The sequence below is a fragment of the Juglans microcarpa x Juglans regia genome, chromosome 1D (assembly GCF_004785595.1).
Source record: "Juglans microcarpa x Juglans regia isolate MS1-56 chromosome 1D, Jm3101_v1.0, whole genome shotgun sequence".
Lineage (NCBI taxonomy): Eukaryota > Viridiplantae > Streptophyta > Magnoliopsida > Fagales > Juglandaceae > Juglans > Juglans microcarpa x Juglans regia.
The window spans coordinates 2,313,324-2,318,229 of record NC_054594.1 but is presented as its reverse complement, the minus strand read 5'-3'; the positions used below and the strand labels follow the sequence as shown (position 1 = coordinate 2,318,229).

The window sequence follows — 4,906 nt, the reverse complement described above, 5'->3', positions numbered from 1 at the left end:
ACAATTTCAGATAGAAACCATGCATTTTAGGTTCTGTCTATGTAATTAATTAATTAATAACATGATGAATTTATAATTAATTTCCAGCTTGATTAATGCATGGTTATCGGAAGGCCCAAGACGACAACGTACGTACACATGATTACATACATACATACATACATATATATATATATATGAGATCGATGCTGAAGACATGAATAATTAAAATCAGACACTTTGATCATTGACTTCATTGGTTTTGCCTAAATTTCTTTTCTTCCACGAGCAGCTCGGCAAAATAGGCAAGTGCTTCTTCATTAGAACTCCCACCCTTAATTTCCTCGAAGTTGCCGGTATCCAAATTCACTCTCGACACTGTCTTCTTCAATAGCTCCTTTCCAATCTCCACCAGCCTTTGCAGATTCTCCGAGGTTGCAATGTCAACAGTCGATTCCTCTCCTGTTAACTTGTGATCCTATACAACCGGCCATGCATAAAACTATTGGTATATATATAGCTAGCATATTGAAATATGGATTCAATCAATCATTTTTACATTAATCTTTTGGTTAAATATATAGTAATGATTGTGATCTTTTGGTACGTACCTGAATACGAAGGTAATTGTTCTTACAATCGAGTGCTTGGAAGAGGGTGGAGACGTGAAAGTCAACCATATCAGAACTTGCATCCCCGTAAACATCAAGCAATGGTGTGGCACCGTTGTCGTACAACCAATCACGCAAACCCCATTTGGAGGCTGCGGCTGCACTGTATTTCTGTGTATGCTTGGCTGCACCCGTGCCCAATGATAGAACCAACATTCTCTTGCTGTGCTCCAATGGTTTTATACGATCATCATCAGTGTTTTGCATCAGAGTCTTTCCAAATCTGGCTTATGGCCATCATAGTCTGCACATTTAATTCATAATGGATCAGAGAACTGGAAAGATCCTCTTTTAAGTTGAGGCAAAAACTTGAAGTATAAACTCTATCTCTTCTACTTTAGACTCTTCAATTCGGACAAAAAACTAGACGGGACTTTAGAACTTCTCAAATTAGTTCAATATAAATCAAGAAAGTTCATAAAGGGCGGTCCGATTAACTACTTACAGGATTGTTTGCAGCAACCCCGCCGTCAATGAGATTGAAATCACGACTGTTTCCCTCGGCATCGTTTGTCTCGAAGTAGTGTGCTGGAAGAAAAGTGGGTGCTGCAGAGGTGCCAATGCAAACATCTGCTAGCCTAGCGTTCTTCAAATCATTCAGTTTTGCCTGCAGAAAAATGCATAAATGCCGGTCGAGTCCATGTAAACACAATTCAAATAAGTACTTGTTTAACTTTGCCGTCTATATATATATAATCTAGCCACTAGCTTATTAATTGTTGATCGAAGTTCGTACGTACATCGGTCGTCGAAAAGATAACTGGTTGAAGGAGCTTGATATCGAAGGTCGGGATGACCACGTTTGTCAGGGTCTGTTTCAAAGTTAAGTCGCCAAGTAACCGGTTTGTCAATGACCGCAGGTACTCCCCGTCGTACTTTGGCCCTTCTGCTTGACCGAACATGCTTTTTATTGAATTCACAAAGCTTTTCCGACTGCTTCCACAACATCGAGTGTACTTTAGTACTTGGCAGCAAAAACTGGAAAAAAAAAAAAAAAAACTTCGAACGGAAGGCATTTTGCTTGTGTGGGTTCGTTGAATTAACTTTACCTGTGCTGGGGAAAAATGTCGGAAGAGTGCTCTAAATAGAAGTCGGTGATGTCCTTTGCAGCATAGAGTGGCCGGTTGTCGTTGTTGGGAGTAGTAAGCATGGTGGTGACTAGCCCACCTGTGCTTGTTCCTGCAATTACGTCGAAATAATCTGCAATTCTTGCATCGGGTCCATCCAATGCCTAAACATACCATAAAACAGTACATAAGAATGTTAGGAAACAGAATCGGAAATGGAGAAAATTTATTAAGATATAAAATAAATAATAAAATCTACTTCTTGCCATCAGTTTAAATTTTTAGGAGAAGTAGTGATTTCATATGGTATCAGAGTAAAAGTCTTGAGTTCGAACTTTAACTCTACAATCTATATATCTCATTTAATTAAATATTATACGTATTGAACCATTAAGTCTGATCCAAAATAGGATTTTAAGATATAAAATAAATAATAAATTTTATTTATTTTCATTAATTTAAATTTTTGAGACAAATTGTGATTATACAAAATTAGGTGGCCACGTCTATTGCCGGTGAGAATTAGTAGGAACGTACCTGAAGCTTAGATTCAAGAAAGCCGAGGAGGGTGCCTGGGATTATACCTCTGATGCCACCTCCATCAATGCTCAACACAGTCACCATATTTACCTTTCTAAGACCAGTAGTACTCTCCATTCGATCGGATCAATATTAAAGAGCTTAGCTTCTTGATATTTGAAACTATAATTCATCTCAATTCATCATTATAACTTTTTCAAATCTCAATATAAAATATAATAAATAATTTAACTTTCTCAAATCTTAAAATAATAATAATATTAAAAAATAATATTTTATCATCTCAACTCAACTCACTTTAACATCTAAACACAATCTGAATTTTATGTTCTTGAGATCAGTTGGATGCCTAGTAATGCTGTCTATCGAGCATATATGTCCTATATTTATATATATCACGGCCTTCAACTTGGGATTTTTTTTTTTTAAAGTAATCGTCAAACTCGGATTAATGCCATGTCATTATGTCCATTTATATTATAAAAACATTAATTTGTTTAAAAAATTATAATATGATCCAAAGACTTATTATAATGATCACCTCGATCCTATATGTCGGAACCTAACTATTCACTTTGATGATGGCTGAACTCAAACACTCGCATTAATCACATGTTACTATATTATATATGTATTTGCATATAATATAGGATAAAAATTAATATTTTAAGACCGCGTGAATCTCCACATGGTTGCTAGCTAGCTAATTAGTGTAATATTTAGTCGTCAATGAAGACCTAATCTCCATGATCATGATATCGATGATCATCCCTGACATATATTGTACTGCAAGTTGATGCTCGAGGAACGCGTACGTTGATGATTCGTTCATAAGCAAAACTGGTTTGGCAGGTACCGTTTGCTAGAGATTAGTTAGAATATTCGTATATAGAAAGCTGCAACCTGCCCCATTTTTTACCTTCGATGGACCAGTAGTATATTATATCATATGATGTGATCGACAGCTAATTTGGTATATATATTATATAAGCGGCCTTAAGAGTATGGTAATATTGGAGTAGATGTCATTCACGACTGGTGGCTATTTAGTTCGGAGGAGTAGTATAACTACAAATGAATTGTATAAAAGTAATTTTATAAATTAATGTGATTTTATATGATCTATTAAATCTATTTTACAATAAAAAGAATTTTACAATCTAAAGAATTTCACATCAAATCATATCAGTTTGTGAGATTAATTTCGTGTAATAATTTTTGTGGCTATAGCACTCATCATGAATTAAAGGGCCTAGAAATTATGGCAAGTTGGCTGCCAAGCAATTTGGTCTTCTTCTTGGCATGTTTTAAAACATTGCATACTGCCGGCCGGATCGAGTTGTTTAAGCTGTTTCGTAAAAAGTAATTTAATTAACAGGTCATTCAATTCGTGAACTTCGACAAGATTTTTATCAAATGTTTAAGGTTGTTGCCTGTTAGAAACGTGAATTAATAGATCTGCTCCACATGCGCTAGCCACTGCTACTTATAATCACGTCTATATATCCAATTTGCTCATCTAATGTACCATTAAATTGCATTGCTCAGCCCTTGCCTCCATACGGGTAAACGCTATTTATAAATAAATAAATACTGGTGCATCACATGACCCAGTTTAAAACCAATTCTTCAAGAAAATATGCCTGCAAATTAGCCTGATCTTCTTCATATATAGAATGGATATTATTATTATTATTATTGTAAAAAAGTTATGTTTTTTGTTATAAAAAACTTTCAATATTTCTTGTGAAAACCTTTCTATTTTCTTTGGGAAAATGCTAGATCTCCCGTTGGGGTCTAGCAAATGTATTTCTATATGTTTTTTTTAAGTTTTTTTTTATATAAATTTTTTTTAATAATTTTAAATATTTTAAAAAAATAAAAAAATCATAATATTATTAAAAAAAATATTTTTTATGATTTTTTATTTTATTTCGTGATTAAGAAAATATTTTTTAATGATTTTTTTTTCACTTTCTGATTAAGGAAGTGCTTTTTAATAATATTCTAATTTTATTTTATTTTTTTAAAATATTTAAAAGTATTAAAAAATCTATATAAAAAATAACTTAAAAAAACACATGTAAAACAATACTACACCCTAGCGGGGGCTGTAGCATTGTCATTTTCTTTGTTATAAAACCTTTAATTTTTCACCCAAATAGAAACTCAAGAATCACAAGGATCGCAGTTTGATACCAACCACAACCAGAGAAATAACAGTATTACAAAATATGACTAGATTACAAATATCGAACAATATAAAACAATATGAAGTACAAAACCAATCAAGAACATAAACAGTTATCAAAGAAAATAAAGGAATTATAACTTGTAAAAGAAAATAAAGGAAATAAAAGGAAAGAACACACCGATATACGTGGTTCGATCCTAATGGTCTCCACTGTAGGAATGGCCTCAGAGATCTTTATTGATGAACAATACTTCATAGAGAAGCCTCAGTACACTTAGAGTTACAAAGCCCTCATAGAAACCACAAGAAATCACACAGATTTCTTCTCTCTAAGAGCAAACCCTATAATTGCCCCTCTTCTGCTCTCTCTCAAAACTGCCTTAATATATAGAAGTGAAAATCTACATGCTCATCATCCACTTAATCACATAATAAAACACATTAGTAATTAAAAA

The 4,906-nt window shown here is 33.5% G+C and overlaps 1 pseudogene; it reads right to left on the bottom strand.

Moving 5' to 3' along the window:
* Positions 1-232: 232 nt before the first annotated feature.
* Positions 233-2,341, bottom strand: LOC121249754 (annotated as a pseudogene).
* Positions 2,342-4,906: the final 2,565 nt, after the last annotated feature.